The 18,297-nt window shown below is 39.7% G+C and overlaps 1 protein-coding gene and 1 long non-coding RNA gene across 13 annotated transcripts in view; one reads left to right on the top strand and one right to left on the bottom strand.

The window, feature by feature from the left end:
* Positions 1–18,297, bottom strand: part of NTNG1 (netrin G1) — a 147,457-nt gene that overhangs the window by 95,638 nt on the left and 33,522 nt on the right. The window lies entirely within an intron of this gene.
* LOC141729856 (uncharacterized) lies at positions 11,452–18,029 on the top strand. Its single transcript, XR_012581380.1, has 3 exons — positions 11,452–11,743; positions 15,864–17,205; positions 17,902–18,029. It is a non-coding gene; the product is annotated as an uncharacterized LOC141729856 (long non-coding RNA).

The raw sequence follows: 18,297 nt of genomic DNA, 5'->3' as shown, positions 1-18,297 counted from the left end.
TGAAAAAGAACATAAACAATAATGACAGTTGTAAGTGAAATCCAATTTCACCTCATGTCTCTTAAAAGGTGGGCAACATTGTTTTCCCTTCATTTGTGTTTGTCAGGATGATAAAATAAATATTTTTAATGAGTCACAGTGTATACCTACAGAAGGTGGAATTGTTATAGAGACAAATTTGAATGTTGAATTTCATTATACAGTGAAGGGATGTCTTATTAGTATTCACAATGAATTGTGTGATGTCTCTCCACATTCAAATTAGAGTACATAGTGCTTTGAAAAAGAATAAAGTCACTCATCAAATCCACATTAGGATACTGCACCAATATAAGTAATTCAATCAAAAAAAATCCCCATATATTATCTTTTGAGGAAGGGTTGCAAACTGTGACAAACTGGTAATTTGTTCAGTTCTGTGCTGGAGAGTGTAATGTAATTTCCTTCATGACATATGTCCATAATAAAAAATAACCACACAGCTCTGAAAAATATACAATGACTTCCTAAAATCATTAATACTGTTATCAGCAAATTAATACTTCAGGTATGGTATGTGCTTGCACTGCCTCCTAACCACCTGTCACTTAAAAAACTTATTTCATCATAGCGCACTGGAACATGGAAGAGCCCAACTGGTTGTGTGGCAGCGCTGCTGAAAGGGGAAGGAAAGCAGCTGCTCGTGTGCCATGCAGAGGGCAGGGTGTAATGTCTGTGTGAGCCCTGCTGCTGCCTCAGGTGGGCACCTCAGGACAAATGGGATAAAACCACTCCCAACAACATTTCATCGCCTCAGGTATTGTCCCAAATGATACAGAGTACCTCCCAGGCCTGAATGTGAATATTTTACCTAAAGTAAAACAAGAGCATCTTCAAGTGCAAGCAAGGCTTATGGTAAGGTATGTAACACTTTCAATTAACTCATCAGATGTGTAGCATGCAACCAACTCCCCTGAACTGAGGCTAACTTGCTTCCTAGATTGTTTATAAAGTAAATCAAATCTGAAGAGGCTTCTTTCCCTACAGAGCTGTGGCAAGACTTCTGCAAGATTGGGTCTCCTCCTGAACAACTGCATGCCTGTAGTGTAACCAGGAACAGTCCTGAATTCATGGCACATGAACTGGTAACTTTGTTAGTAAGACCAGGGCAGCCTGGGCCATGCAGTGGTCTGGGCATTTCAGTGCTGCTTGCCTATGGGGGTGTTGTGCTGCCCCAATCCTTTTTCTGAGCTGTAACCCCCGCACCCCGAGATTAAATCTGCATGTGTACGCTAGGACAAGACAACTGTAACTCACAAACACTGTCGAATTAATATAACCTAAAAGGCATTTGGCTTTTGGTAAGCATTAGGTGGAGGAGTTTCTCAGAAGAAGAGACTGAATGTGATTTTTCTATAGTGGTAAAAATAGACTTTCTACAGTCGCCTGCTGGGGTGCCTGAAGGTAAAGTTTATGGACAGGGTTTCCTTTTATGCTAATACATTTCAATCTATTACAGAGCAAGTTGATAAGAGAAGCTCTAACTATGCTTCTTTCCACTGTACCACCCTGGGAAGTAATAAATTACAGCCTATTATGTTCCCTATCAGTCCTACCCATCACACATCTTACAGAAGATGTGATAAAGAGAAACACCTTGGCTAGAGTAATGCAATTAACTGCTGCCATTTGAAATGTGAAAAATTACTTTCTCTTATTCCAGCCTGCCTAGTTGCTCAACTAATTTTGAGCAAAAATACTGTTTAATGACTTAATGGTTGACTGTATGACTACTTCCCAACAGATCCTCTTTCCTGCAGTAGGTGCAAGCAAGGTCAAAACCTTTCACCAGCCTGCTGTGTCCTGGCTGTGCAGCCCAGAGGTCGGGGTGCCAAGGGACAGGAGAGTACTGGGACAGCCCAGCTCCACCTCAGCTGCCTCTGTGAGGGGCACGACAGGGACAGCCGCTCCCCAACACCCGGATGTGCTTCTGATGTCAGCTGGCAGCTGGGCAAGGCAGCATCTGAAGCCAGAAAGGAATGAATGTGAGAGATATGCTTCCATGTGTTCCTACAGGGACTCAGTCATTTAAACAAGCTAGCACTGCTCAGCATTTATCTTTAAATGGCATTTTAGGTTCCAGCTAGTATGAAAGGAGCTGTATGAAGTGCTCTTACTAGAATGCAAGTATCTGTTTATAAAATGAGTCAGTACTTGTAAGGGTGCAAAAATAAAAGACCTCAGAGCAGGTGAGGTATTCTCTCATCTGACAGAGAATTTAAGGCTGTACTGTGCTACAAACCAGAGCCATATGCCCCTTTCTTTAACGGTATGCAACATTTACATTTCCTCCTATAAAAAACCCTTAGCATATAGCATCTGAGTATTTTCAGGCCCCAATAAAGTGTTTTACGGATAAGAAGTGGCATAGCTCTGCTTGTAACAATGTCTTTAGACAGCATATAAAATCACCCTGTTCCACATGGCCATCTGTGATATGTTAATGCAAAAGTAAAAAAGAAAAAAGCAACTTCAAAAGATATGCCCTTGGATTTTTTTAATTTTCATTTCTTCTAATTTTTCACTGGGCATTTACTGAAAGTGCTGCAGTGAGATCAATGGAAAATAACTCCAAGTTTTAGCCTATAGTGGAAGTGAACATAAGGCTGTAAATAATTTTAAATGGATTTGAGATTATTTTTGTGAATTCTGTTATACAGCACTTGAATGCACCAGTTAATAGTATTTTGTGGGCACATGCAAGTTCAAAAAGCTGGTCAATAATTAAAATATATATAAGAAAAAGGCAAGCCTCTTAAGGCATTGATTTTCATGACTCACAGTGATATAGTAAGGTTATGGAAATTATGTATTAATGTAATTTATTCAAAAAGCTGGAGAGATACTTGTCTTTGCATTGGAGCTTTAAAGAAAAAGAAAAATCTACTGTTTACCTCTTATCTCCTTGCAAACATTTGTGACTCTGTATCTCTCTACTTATCTGGATATATTCTGTAACACAGTACTGACTAACTTGTAATCATAAAATCAATTCCTCCATGTGATATTATGCCTACTCAAGTTCCTTCATATTTCTCAGACTGCTTTTCTAGACTTCATTTTGTATTGTTATTTTGCAGATATAGGAGAAACTTAAAGTCACAACTATCCATACATACATACATATATATATGTATATATATATACACATACACACATATACATACATACATATATATATTTATGTAACATTTTCTTGTAGGGTCCTGTTCCTGTAATCCCCAAACCTGGAGAAACTGCCTGCATACTTTCAGGTGTCTGAACGTGGCTGATACCAAATGTTTGGATATGATGCTACAAAAATAGAAACTTCTGACTTTTTTTTAAACCTGCAAGCAGGCAAGAAAACCATTTAAAACTTTGTGTTGAATATATGAAGGGATATTTAAGTAGTCATAAAACAACCCTATGACATAAAAAATATTTTATTAGGACTTTATTTAAATTCTCTGAAGTTTCTTTCAATGAGGCAAATCCCATCCAGAGATTCGATTAATTTAATTCCTAGACATGAATTTGCTGAAACCAACAGATGTTCTTACTGAATAAAAACGTGAACAGCAATTGAACAAAAGCTCCAGGAGGTATCCCAGTGCTTATGGAGCCCCAGATCATCCTGTCACCTCCCAGCAGTTTTTAACTCTGCACACACTGAACTTCTCCAAAGCTGCTTTGCCATCAGCTGCTCCCCCAATGGCAGTGGAGGAAAATGAGGAGGCAGTTTTTGACTGAGGGAAAACTAAAAGTCACTGCTCTGCTCCTGGAGCTTGCAGGTGTGGCAAGGCTTAGGAGAAGATCCCTGCAGCATCCTGGGGCTGTGGGGAATCCATGAAAACAGGGAATGGGGGCCTCAGCCACACCTGAAGGCAAATAACAGGCAGTAAAACAAATATGACTCAAGTAAGTCTGAGGAGTAATTGTGTTTCTCTCTGAGTGTAAGGCAAGTGTGTTTCATACCAGTGCTTGCCTTCTCAGGTGCTGCCTTTGTTAATTAAAGAAATGCTTTATAATAGAATAGCTGTCACAGATGATATAATGCTATCACTTTGATATCTTAATTAAATTACACTGCAGGCTCTAAGTCCTTCAGGACACCTTCATTTCAGATGCTCTGTGTTTGTCAGTCACCATCACAAATAGAATTTTGTTTTGTTTTGTTTTTTAATACCTACACCTACAAATGCCTGGCTTTATTAGTTGAGTCTAGGCTAGCAGAGTAAAGGTAGCCATGGGATGATGGCTACAAGAGATTAGCCTGAGAAGGCAGATTTGCTGAGATTCTGACTAGCTTTTATACAATAATGAATCTTATCACCCTGCAGGAGAGTTTAATGTAGGTTATAGAGTAATGGTGTTCAAATGTGGACTATGTACTGGATAGTCCACATTTTCCATTAAAAATCATAGATGTCAAAGAGTCTAAACTCAGTGTTTGTCATCCTGTTTCTTATTTGCAGCAGAGCAGCCAATTTTCAGCTTACACAATGATCCAAGGGGCATAACTGGGTTGAATGCCACAGGTCTGTGTAAAATGTTTGTAGTTCAATTACGTGAACAAGATTTATACAATGGTTGAAGCTAAGCAGAGGAAATAAATCTTTCTGCTGGCTGTCATTCTGTTGAATGTCTTAATTATTACTGTTTGTTTACATGTTGGTACTGCAGTGGCATAGCATGGAGTGGTGCAAGCCCACAGCTTGCTGAGGGCCATTGTCCAAACAGGGGTGAAGACAACCTCTGCCTGGAGGCATTGCCCATCTTGACAGCATTTTAATATCTCTCATTGTCAGTTTTATTATTTTGTTGATGGCCAGCTGCTCTTTTGTCACTATTACAGTGACAAGCTGTCAAGCATGTGCTGGTCTTAGCAAAGCTCAGGTGTTTGCTTGTTGCTGTGCCTTGGAGAAGGGGATGCAAAACAGCCCCATCCTACACTCCTGAGTAAATCCAAGTAGCAAAACTTCAGGAAGCAAAATAAGTATAAGAAGAAAATATATTCATATATACATATATGTATTTGGTGCTGTTACTCTGGCATTTGTGATGGACAAGTCCTTCATGTGTCACTCTTAACTCCCACTGAAGACTGTGGGAATCTTTGCACTGATTTAAATTGAAGCAGACTTGCTCCTAGATGCTCCAATTATGGAAACAGCAGCAAGAGCTTATGAGACAAAATTTTCTCACACTGGGAGAAAAAAATAATGAAGGGACACACTGTATTCGATGTGGGACACAGAACAAAATCAGTCTCTTAATGATTATTAGTTGTAAAGGTTAAAAAAATGACATTGCAACAAACAATGTGCCCTTTTAGTCACCTCAGATGAGGACTGATCTCCTACTGTGTTTCATTGTTTGGCATTATTTTATTACTGGGCTTAACTTGATGTACAATTAATTATTCCTTAATATATCTGCATTAAAAAAGTGCCAAACACCAATTATGAATGATGACATTTAAAATAATTCACCAAGTGAGTGTAATTAAGTTACAAATAGACTGTTCTGCAAATAGAACTGCTGCTCTGAGGGCAGGCTGCAGCATGCTGCCTGCATGGCATTAGCCAGGCAGGCACTCCCGGTGCATGTGTGCACTAGACTTGGGAAACAAAACTTTTCTGAACTGGTGAAATAACCAAGAATAATAATTACCTGTGAGTGTGATCTTGTAAGAAAATATACCATTCATCTATAAAGGCAATACCCCAGACTGCAGTGTCCTAAGTGATTTCATGCTTTGTATTTTTAAAATCATTCTTTAAAGGGCCATTGCAATATAAATCAACTGGTGAGAAGGCAGCAGGAAGGATTTGAGTTTTGAATCTGTAGTAGAGCAGTTGAGTAAGAAGGGTTGGGGAAGGCTTAATAATTTTTTCAGTGATTCAACACAAGCAAGTACTTGTAAGAACAATACATTTCCTTTCTTGCTGTACAGTTGCTTTTTCAGTTTTAGAAGAAACTCTTGTTTTTTAACACTCCTCCATGACAATACAGAAGTTACATGCACAGGATATTCTCTGTTGCATTCCTAAATTGCTCCAGAGTTTGAGGGAAGATAATCTCTAGCTTTCTGGATGGTATCAAGGGTGACTGAATAGAATTTCTGGGAAACTATAAATTTACTCTTTAGTGCTGTGAAAATATAGATAATCTGGACTATAGTGTTTTTATATTCTTATGTTTAATGAAATGCTATGGGAAATCTGTGTAAATAAGGATAAAGTGGGAATAACTCTTCTGACTTTGTTAAAGCTGCAACAGACAACAAAATTAGGAAATTAGATCTTGTAACATGTAATAAGTTCCCTGCAGTACCTGTAATCAAAATCAAATTTCTCTTAAAAATACATTACGATTTTAGAAGCTGAATATTTTGATATTTGAACATGTGTAATAAATTATATTTTGGATGCTTGACCAATTGCAACTGATGCTGGCACAATTTTCGGGATTTTTACTTTTCAAAGTGCCCAGGATGGGTAACTGCTGCAGAAGTGGAAGTTTCAGGGACAGAGGAGCCGTGGTTGGGCCATGCTTTTCACAGGCGGCATTTGCTGACACATGCTGTTGATAATCTTCTGGCCAGAGAATTAAATGTGAATTCTTTATTTACAGCTCAGAGCCTTTGCTCCCCAAAGCAGTGAAGTTACTGCAGCTGTACCTGAGAGCTGACTGTGTGAGCTGCAAGTGCCACTGCACAATGGGACCAGTGACCGCAGGGTCACAGCAGTGATCCGTTCCAGGGCACTGCAGCCCCTCCTCCTGCATTTCCACAGGTAGGCTTGGGCTGTGTCCTTGGTCACGAAGGAAGTTTGAAAAGAAAGTGGGGGGGAGCAGAGGGGGAGGAAAGTGCACAACTAAATTTTGAAAAAACTTAGTGACAACTGCCAGTAACACCAGGTAAAACTGAAACAGAGAGGTGGAAATGGTATGGAACAGGAAAGGAGGGGTGTAAAGCACTGAGATCATCAGAAAAAAACATGCAAATGCCAATTGAAGTTTAAAAAGACAGCCTTTTGTCACTGTTTTCTTCTTCTTTAGTTCTCAATTATTTCAGGTCGTTCCCCTGAATATATGTCATGGTTTAAGCCAGCTGGCCACCAAGACCTGTGGAGCTGCTCACTCAATCCCCCTGCAGAAGACTGGGGGGAGAGTTGGAAGGGTAAAAGCCAGAAAATTTGTGGGTTGAGATAAAAGTTTATGGGGAAGGTGAAAGCCATGCACACAAGCAATGCAAAACAAGGAATTCACTTGCTTCTTCCCATGGGCAGGCATTCCTGCCCTTTTTTTCTTTAAATCTGTGGTAACACACTCTAAACTGCTGAACTACATTCATGCATATAAAAATTACACCTTCATTTTGCTGGCTATGAGGCAAACAATTGAGTGTCCAGTCTGAAGGCAGTGGAGGAATTTTGTACACAAGAAGAAAAGCAAAAGGAAATAAAAGGTTGCTGTCTTAAGATGGGTAAAGAAAATGGGATGTTAAAGGGCTAGATTACAAAAAAGTGGGCTATCATTAGGTAATTTTCCCTACTGCCTGATTTCCTTTTGCTCCTCTATCTTAGTCAGATTATGCTAAATAATAGACATTATGCTAAATGACAAAACAAATGGTAAAGACCAGCACAAGAACTTCTCATGTAGAAGTGCCAGAAGTGCAACTTTGTAAAGTTGTATTTTTTCCCTTTTTCCCCAATAGTCTAAAGATGCTCTTACGAAGAGTATATGCTTGTGAAGAAAAGTGGGCTTCTAATGGAACTAAACCATAATTTATTTTTATGGCTTGCGATGTTAAGTAATTTTACTTAACATGCCATTTTTGAAACTAAATGCATGACAGAAGGAAAAGCATGAGACACAGCAAATGCATGAAGGAAGATTTATACTGAAAAATAAACTGCTGCTCTGGTTCACTGACACCACATTCCTCCAGCATTAGGCAACTCTTGCAGGTGAGTCTCCTACAGTGTTTGACAAATACGTCTACTTCTTAACGTGCTTCTAAAATATTTTTTTTTCAGATGAGGGAAAGAGGTCACAGCTTAACACTAATTGAGTTATTGAATGGACCAGTGTGAGAGTCTGCACTGACCACTGCATGGAGAGGTATTGCAGCACAGCATTTTGTCTGCCGGTTGCAGAGATTTAGCAGCAAGTCAAAAACTCCTTAACTATCTGTTTGGTGTTACTGTGTCACATCCATCATCACCACATCTACTACCCTTTACTTGACAGTTTATCTCATTATAGCAGCTAAAAGGAAAAGGGTCCTCTGAACCCTTTCTGACTGTGGCTGCTACTGGCTCCACCAGGAAAACAATTAGGAAACAAAGCCGCTATTGGCAACACTACCATCTTAAATGCTTGCTAAGATCTTTTATCAGGCTCTAGTGATTATTTTTAAGTTTAAAAATTTTTTTTTCTGCTTTATTAGCCTACAATTAAAGTGAATTATATGAATGAACAAAGACAAACTTCATGTCTGCTGCAAAGTTATATACAGCCTTATAGATTATTCCTATTTTTTAAGCATTGCTTGGCAAGGCAATTTTAAAAACCTATTTAGAGCATGTACGATTGCTGAATGTTTTACTTTTTGTCTTCTTTTCAGTACCTCATAATTTTATTGCTGCAAACAGCAGTATGTGATCATGTGTTTGGACAAGAAAAGATGATCAGCAGGAAATATGACCTGTGAGTCTATCTGGTTAATAAACATATTTCAGGAGAGGTACAGGAGATAAATGAAAACCTAATGGTTCCTGCCTTTATCCTTAGCCAGACTCAAGGATGTCTCCTAATTTGACTTGAACATATTTTTGAATTCCATTAAAGCTAGTGTTCCTAAAAATACCTGTAAAATCATTTCGATACTAATTGGAACATTGTGTTTTTTCTGCAGGAAGCTTCATATTCCTACTTCTGCCTCAAACCAGCCAATTTCTAGGAGAAACATCATGCAAGTAATTGCATTTGCCTGCAAAGCCTGGGTCACTCTGTTGCCAAATGATGAGATTCAAGGCCTAGAAACTGGGATCTTTGCAAATTGCGTGCCAGCTACAGCCAGGATTCGGGTGGGCTCTTTTGCAAACCATTTGTCTCATCTAAACAAATCTGCCAGTTGTCATTTTCCTGTAAGTTTTTAAATTTCTTTTCTCTTACTTCAATTATGAGAGGTACATCACTACTGAGGGCCATGTTGCTATCTCTACACTGAGGCATTTTAAAGTAAATGCTTGTTTTATACATCTTCTGCTTTCTAACCTGGTTTACATAAATTACTGCTACTACATTATTACATACATTAATGCAGATGTATGTCATGGCTTCTTGATGTGGCAGGTGCAGGTATCCTCACTTCTCAGGGGCCCTGCCTTGCCTCAGTATGTTTGCAAACGTTGAAGCCTTAAAGATGTTTTCCCCACAGAAGCCACAAGGTAAATGCAACAAGTAATCAATCTTTGGAACAACAATCAGGAAATCTCCTAATGAGCATCCTACACAAATGCAATAATTAATCTAAGCTGTGACCTGAATGGCAATGAATACAGTCAGCCTGAAATGGTGGTCATACTGTACTCATGTTTTTGGCTTTCACAAATAGTCTGTTATATGCAATACAAACACATTGGGCTGTTTTGAATACTAATTTCAGGAGGGGAATGTGACACAAGGGGTGCATGCAGATCAGGTTGTCTGTTCTTACATGTTCAGAGTAAGGCAAAACACAATGTCAATGTCAAAGCAGAACAGGAAGGATATAATACACTCAGAAACCAAAAAACCCCAAGCCATCAAACCTATAGCACAAACCACACAGCAAACCCAGTCCTTTAACCACAAAGCCTCAGACAAGCAATCGAACGAGGGCTGTGAGCAATAAGTGGTGGAGAAAGAGAAGTGTTTGGCACAGGTTCAAATTAGGCAGTGTAAGCTCTCCTTTATTAATTAGGAGGACATGTAATTTGAAAATTGCAGGCTGATCTTCAGCCAGTGTAAGTCAGCCTAGTGCCATCTTGCTCAGTCCAGTTAAAGACAGTAATGCAATTTTTCTGAGACAATACATTTTTTAATCTGAATTAGTAAGTAACACATCAGGAGTCTACAAAATGAATGTGTTTCTTCTTCACCTGGCATCAGCATTGGGCATTAGAAGCAGGTGGGCAGGTTTCAGGCCCCAGTGAGCAGGCTGGAGGCCGTTGTGCACAGTAATGTTTCCAGGGCAGCACAGCAGAAGTGTTTTTAAATAAAAGCAAAAGCATTTCCCTAAGGATTAGCATAATGCATCTTCTAACAGACACCTCTAACAATCTTTTCTTTTACACAAATTTTCTCTTTTTAAATCCACCTACTATAATTAACCTAGGAAATGCCTAAAGAAATGCCACCAAAAAGAAATTTCTCCTTGACAAATACAGGTAATCCTTACTGATTTTCACTATCAGACATGTAAAGATGGGATTTGTTAATTTATATATTCACTGTTTATCTGTTTAGTTTGGCTGTCATTCCAAAATGATGCGGGGTTAAAAAAAAGTAATTCCTTGTACTTCTTCTAGTGGTAGCTCACTAGGTGAGATTGGGTGGATGCTCGCTAGGGACTGGTGAGAAATGCTCATCATGGCATCTTTCTCAAATGACACTGAAATTGTCTTGTGAATCATTTCCATCACCTAAATTTAACTGTGTGTTAAGCTATTGTACCAGGTCCATGAAAAGGTAGGGCTGACCAAAGGATGAAAAAGTCTGACAGGTAACTATTGAGCAATTACATGTCAAGAAGAAAATTAATTGTTAATAATAACCTCGCTTACTCACAAAGAAGGAGCATGAGGAGCAAACTGAAAAACTGTAAATTTCACGCAGAAGAAAATTTCTACCAACAATGATTTCTGTATCTAGCAAATACAACTTTTTAAAAATGTTGACACAAAACACTTTTAATTGTTTCAGGTTTTTGGAGGAGGAAAGAAAAAAGAAAGTGGGATACAGAAAAGGACTGGCAGTTCTAGACAGACCATGACTTCTATCTGTGAGATTTTCATAGTTGAGAATAATAAACCTGAGGTTTTATTTCAATAGATAACATCGGCTATTAAAAACCAAATAAACCAGATCTACAGACTATCTCTCACCAGTACAGCTGCTCAGGTATACATGAGTAGATGAAATATGTTACGGGTATCCCTGCTGAAATGTAAAATGCAAGTGCTGAGAAGCTAACCAAGCTGTATGAAAGCATACCAGCTGGGCTGAGACGGCAAAGGAGGAAGGTCAGGAACTCTGAAAAGAAGAAGGATCAATACCAAAGTCTTGAGAGGAATACATTCAAGTCCTACAGAGAAAAAGAAAACTACCTTAGGTGAATTGTCAGAAGCAGCTGCCTGTTCAAAAAATAATGGTGCTTGCTCTTTTGCTCAAGTTTCTTTTTCTTTTTTTTTCCTTCTTTTCCTTTTCTTCTCTGCATTCCTGCATGATAACAGAAAAAAAATGGTGCCTCTATGTGCTATTGCAAAAATGTTGAAATCTAGCAAGTGGAAAAAGGCTAGAAAAATAAAAGATTAAAAGTGTTAAAGTATATTCAGCAGCCAAGAAGCTAACCCAAAACCACAGGTAACAAATTCATGCAGATGTCAACTTAAAGTTCAGATGGATCAGCATTTCAAATGAATATTCTGCTGGGCTTTTAAAGAGAAAGGTAAGAAAGAAGGTGATAAAACTGGAAGTATTTTTTCAAGCTTTCTTTGGCCGTGCAGTCTTCTCTGTAGTTCTGCATAATGGAAGAGATATTCAAATAATCTAGTTTTTTGAGGGTTTTTTCCCTGCAAATTTCTCAACTAGAACTGGTTTATTAAATAATGGAAATTAGTGAGAAACCTCACTAACTAAAACACGAGTTCCTTTCCCTAGACATGGCATCAATGGAGAGCTTTAGTACCAATCCTGGGCTAGGGGTAAGGTGCAGGAGGAATGAGAGGAAGCACAGTGCTCAACCCGTCTCATCCCCTGCTCTCACATCACTCCATCTTTCCTGAGGCTCAGATTTTGATAACCCTTGCTACGGTAGGAGTTGAAAAATACTAATAGATAGAGAAAATAAGAGCAAACTTGTACCAATACTGCTAAAGCTACTGATGTTAGTCTGGATTTAACTGGTGCAAATGGGAGTACAGCATGGATGTAATCAGCTGAAGAATAAGAATTACTGTGCAAAAGGCAACATTGCATAAACTTAAGATCTATAAAGTCTCTTAGTTCTAAGGGACTTTGTGTTTTTAACTTAGTTACAGCTATGATGTGCAATGAGATATGATGCATGCTAAAGACCTTGGCTATTAATTAGTAGCAATAGACAGGAATGAAAGATGAATATCTAATGTTTGACTGATTCAGTCTCCAGTGAGAGTGGCTGGGTATTTTAAATGCGTGCCTGCATTTCTGGGGAAGATACAGTGAGCGGCTTGATGCCCACAGCAGTTGGCACCAAACAGTTGGCAGCTTCTTCATCTGCCTCTCAGGAGGGTGAGAGGGTTTACACCAGGGTTTGGTTTCATGTTTAAACCTGCCATGGAGAATGACACTGATGATCAGCGAAGAGACAGTCAGCAAAGGCACCCATGTCAGGCACAGTCAGAGAAATGTTGTCTGTGCAGTTCGAGTGACTGCTCAGAAATAGGTTAAACCTCCTGAGGCATGGTCACCATGGATTCCATGGGGCTTGGGGGGCTGTGTGCTCGCTTGCACAGGCAGGAGCCTGCCCTCACCACCTGCCACAGACAGGAGCACAGTGAGCAGGGCTGCTCTCCATCCCCACTCTCTCAAGCTCCTCTGTTCAGAGATAAAATTATGTCTAAGGGGGCTTAATGCTCTGAGTGTGTGAATGCCTGTGTGTATCACAGACCTGTGATAATCTAAAGCCTCAGGTATTTAGACGTCCTTTTAAAAGAATAGCCCAAATAATGTTTAAACACCTGAAATGGAGACCAATGAAATTCTTCTACAATAGACTTTTTTAAGACACGCTTCATTACAAAAAGCCAGTAGGATCATGTTCCTCATAAGGGCAGCAGCAGCTAAAACATACAGTGCAAACAGATCTATTATTTACTATCCACCTAAAGCTTTATCAGTGCCAGCAGTGAGCCAGACTGAATCTTATCAGCAAAGCTGCTTTGACATCAAGCTGCTTTCCTCCCAGAGAGTTTTCCTGGATTCTCCAGGCCCTGCAATGAGAACTGGAGAAACATGCAGGACAGTGTACAAGCAAACAAGGCTACAGAAGCAGCCTGTGCTAAGCATTGTACACTCTAAACCTCTTGCCAACAGCTGTGAAATTATTCTTTTTTCAGATCTGAAAAAAAAGAAGAAATAATCACAGTTTTATTTTTTCCTCAAAAAGTCCCAGAAACAGTGATAGGACTTTTAGGGAAATGCTACAGAAAATGGGAGAGATTTTAATGGGTCCTTTGAAACAATGAATCAGTGGGGGAAATGTGTTTTCTTACATAATCCATCACCCTGATAAAATTTGCACTTGCTCTGTTAGGGAGTAAACTGGCTATAAACTGTTCTATGCTGGGAGAGCAGCACGGTGCGTGCTGCAGTCTGCAACGAGGACACACAACTTGGGGATATTTTGAGCTGAGTGATTTACATAAGCAAAGAGCCTGATCCTGTGCATGCAGGACTATGGAGCAATGGAGCAAGCAGGGAAGCAAAAGAAGGAATCACCTAACTTCCATGCATTCCCTTGACTGTGGTATCCAAAAGAAATGATAGGAAGAAAATCTGGCTGTGGCACGGCTGGCATGGGGCTGGCTGGGGCATGCACTCTGCTTTTCTGCCTGCTGGTCAAGTAGAAGGCTCTGATGGTTGTGAAGATGAAAACTTTTCATTTGTTCTTCTCTGACAGTCTCACACCTTTTGTGAGAAGTTTTGAGAACTGTGTATCAGCGTTGAGGATTTTTAAGCATGGTCTGTGGAATTTGGAGGCAGTCAGCAGAAACAGCAAAGGCAACCAGAGCAGGATTAATGCAGATTGTCTTGGACTGCAGATACAAATCATACAATTGCACTGACACCTGAAGAGTTATGCTTGTAAAATACCTAAATATTACAGGTACAGAGCATCAACCAATCTAAAAATTACTAAAGCCCATACAAATATAAAGTTTTCTATACAGTCTTATAGCTGTCATCTTTCAACCAGAGTCCTCTGGGAATCAGAAATACTTCATGCTTTGAAAATCTTTATGAATCCACTATGGAAAGGAATTATGCACAGCAGTATGTCTAGAAAAAAACCTCTAAACCACTGTTTTTTTTAAATGCTCACAAAACTAATAATTCAGGGTAATTAAACTCAAAATCATTGCCTTTTTAACCTTACAGTGACATTATTAAACAAAGAAGCAAAACAGCTCTCAGATTTATCTTTGCTTGATCATCTGAGTTTTAGCCGATTATTGTGAAAGATGAAACCCCCCAAATTACCACCAGCATAAAATGAAAATAATAGAGGATTTTTTCCCTCTGCTTTCTCATCCCTTCATCATCCCTCCACTGGACAGCACTGTGGATTTAGTTCATATCATTGTGGTTTGCCACAGGTTAGGTCAGGCTGCTTCTCTTGCACAGGGTGTCAGAAACAAACACATGAGAAAAGAACACAGGGGAAAAAAATGCTCGACAGTAAGAGTGAGGAAAATTGCTGGGAGCGTTAGGCAGGCATCACAGCTGAAATAATTTCTGCCTATTTAAAAAGATAATGTTTCAATTTGGTACTGTCGCTTCAAAACAAACATCTCCTTGAAGAAAATAGTCATTTATTGTAAGACTAGTCTTGAAGCTTGTTTAGATGTTCCCTTTTCAGAACAAGAGTAACTCACAGCAGAGAGATACATTGAAAAGTGTGTATTTTGTCAGCAGTAAATAGTAGTAAATACAATCCTGCTCTTTCCATCCTGCCATTTATATAGTGAAGCTGGCTGGGATGCCAGCTCTTCTGTCCAAGAATACATTAGCAATTCATCAAAAGAGCAAATGTCGTTATACATGGGAAGCACAGGGAATTATTTTGCATTTGATTTCCAGCTCTGATAGCATCATTATTGATTTAAATATTCTCCTGCATAACATGCACTAGACACAAAGGATCATTGTATTTTTGAACTTCCAATCACAGTCATCCTGAGTTGCCCGAATACTGATGGCTTTAATACAAATGAGCACACAAACCCCTTAGGCCGGACTTCTGGCCTGCTCACTGATGAAGTTCAACAGAAGCTGCCAGACTAAAGCAGGGTTTCTGAAATATTGAAGAATGCAACCCTAAAACAGCTGTATGAGTATACTCTATACCCACAAAGCCAGGCATGAATCCTTTAGGGCAAAAATCTGGTTTAGGTAGAAGTAGTGAGAAAATGAGTAGAAAATGAAGAAGGAAACATTTCCTTGTGTTGCCTGTCTTAAGTAAATAATGGCACGGTGAGGCTGGCACAGTGAGGCTGTGTAATCACAGCTCAGCCTCCCCAGGTGACAGAGCCTGGGCCTCCCTGTGAGTACAAGGCTCTACCACCACCCTTAGAAACACCCATTTTAAGGAGAAAGATAGGAAAAGACCAACCTGATAGAGATGAGGTGTGATAGTTTTTCTCTAAGTGAAAAGGCTTTTTACTGTATTCCTTGAAAATGCAACTTTCTGATTTATGTAAAGCACAATACTATCTGGCTGCAATGCTGGCTGTACAATGGGAAATTATGCACGTGTTGGAACTCCTGGGTTCTAAGAAAGGTGTTTCTTTGTATGTTCCTGACAGACATCATGTGTCAGACCACAACTGAAAGGACCGTGATGATGGGTGCCTACGGTACATGGCCAAGGCCTCTTCAATAACCTCCCAAGCTGCATTAGGAAACTTATAGTGCTCCAGAAAACAAGGACTCACGGACAGCCTTTGGTCCTCTTGAAGAACAAACATTAAGTCATCACCTGAATGTGAAAGAGACTTGGCAGGAGACTGGGGCACAAACCAGTTCTGGCAAAGGTTTGCAAGATGTCCAGAAGAAAGATGGGGAGTTGTTTCTGCAGCTAGTGAGACACTATGTTTTGCCATGGGTGGAACAGGCAGGACTACAGCTTCCAGTAATTTACGGCTGTGTATGGATTTAAATCAACAGGAAGAAACCAGGAAAAGGAAACAAAAAGACCTATGACTCCATGTGGCCATATCTGAGAGGACTAGCTGGGATATTCCCATAAGGCCAAGATAAAAAAGTGAGGGTGAGAACTTGGTATAAGAAAGCACAAGTTTACTATTCCTTGGTTACTCTGCTTGTAACTAGTATTGGATACAGTGGAGAACTGGTACTGAAGGAATTTGAACCCTCCCTCTGTTTCCAAAAGGCAAACAAACACACAAAAAAAAAAACCCAGAGAAGGGCTTTGTTTAGATAAATGCACCCATCCAAAACCAAGAGACATGAAGTGCTGCTGGGCTCAGACATGATGACACTTCCAGCTCACAGAGGGCTTTGACATCTGCTCCCCAGTGACTCAGGCTGAGAGATGAATTCATGGCCCCTCCCTAGAGGTCACAGACCCACAGCAGTTGGCAGCTGAGACTGGCTGTTCATGTCAGCACAGGATTCATCAGCTCTGCTGACTGCCCTGCTGGCTGCGGTTTAGAGCTAAACCAGGAGACCTCAGGGCTGAAGCAGAGGGGGAGTCATCTGTGGCCTCTGCTGAGGGAAAATGGGCAACAACCCCAGCAGGCAGAGGAGGACACTGCAGCACAGGACAATCTATCTTCAGCCATGTGGTGCACTTGTTGAATGAGGATTAAAAGACACTTGGAACATGAGACTCTGTGAAACTAGAAAACCTTCAGAGATGGTGGCCCATAGAGAGAACAATAATGACAAATAAGATTACCACCTTTCTTCCAGATGCTTCACTAGATTAGCATCTGCTTTATTGAAATGTGTGTCTAGCTTCAGTCTCCACTCCTGGAAGTGATGGAGCCAGTCGGACTTTTATCAGCAACAAGAGAGGACTGTGGTGCCAAGACAAGAGAAGACAGGACATGTACACCCATTCATACTGCAGCTTTCCAGACCCTGCTGGCACAGCTCAGCTTTGTCACATTTAGTCACAGACAGGTTACAATTATTTTCTGTTTTCTTTTTTTCTCACTTAGCAAATTGCACTGGAAAAGTTTAGTTATCAGAACTAACTCATTTCTGCCACACTGGTAATGACATACATAACTGCCTACATGCTATATAAAAATTCAGTGATCCCATACCTAGAAAAACACATGTATGTGGGCTAGGGAAAGAGTGGGATGAGGACAGGTACAAACAGCATGATTTGGTTAGCTTGACTGAATGTTAAGCTTCAGTGTCTTATTCCAAGCTACCTACTTATTTAGAGGTTTGGATTTTTGATCATACAACTTTTCTATAAAATTAATACTTTTTTTAAAATAAAGTTTCCTCTGTTGAGAAAGCATCAGAACACACTCCAGATATCCAAGGATGACAGTGGATTTGCTCTGCTTGATTTATTTATTGAAGTTTTATCCACCTACATCTTTCTCAGGTGCTACCATTCTGCTTCCAGTTTCACATTTTAAAAGGAGTATTATCTTTCTAAAAAGAGGCATTCTTCAAATCCTGTGTAATCTCCACACTAGACTATTACTTCTAAAAATATGTCTAAAAATGCAGTGCACGAATATATTTTCATCATATAAAAATACAGTGCTGATGGAGTGCTCCACTCCCAATTAATTAAAGTGTGAGTATTGTAACATGCATTTATTTTTTTTCAATTCCATTTTTTCATTTTTTTAGGTTGACTTCTTTTGAGAGTCATGATGAAAACTTTGCCTCACCATGGACTCAACTTTCAGAAGCAAGGTGATAATTAGGCATGAATGATTCTTCTGTTTGAAAACCTCCACAAATGTACCCAATTAAGGTTGGTAATGGTGGTTGTTAACTAAGAGCTTAAGTAGGCATGTCAAGGGCAGTCAGTAGATACTGGTACTGTCTGGAAGGCTCTGATGGCTTCTAGTCAGTCCTGAGCAAGGTAAGTTTCAAATTACTTGAATAGGACTTGAGGTTTTTATTCAGCTTTTTTTTTTTTTTTTAATGGATAGTGTTTCATGGGCAGCCAGTAACATTACTTTTTATGCTGTGGTTACCTATTGAAAGTGTTGTGTGCTAACCTCTGCTGTGTGTTACTGT

The sequence above is a fragment of the Zonotrichia albicollis genome, chromosome 8 (genome assembly GCF_047830755.1).
Source record: "Zonotrichia albicollis isolate bZonAlb1 chromosome 8, bZonAlb1.hap1, whole genome shotgun sequence".
Lineage (NCBI taxonomy): Eukaryota > Metazoa > Chordata > Aves > Passeriformes > Passerellidae > Zonotrichia > Zonotrichia albicollis.
Note: the sequence above shows the minus strand (reverse complement) of the source record. Positions and strands in the feature narration are given on the sequence as shown.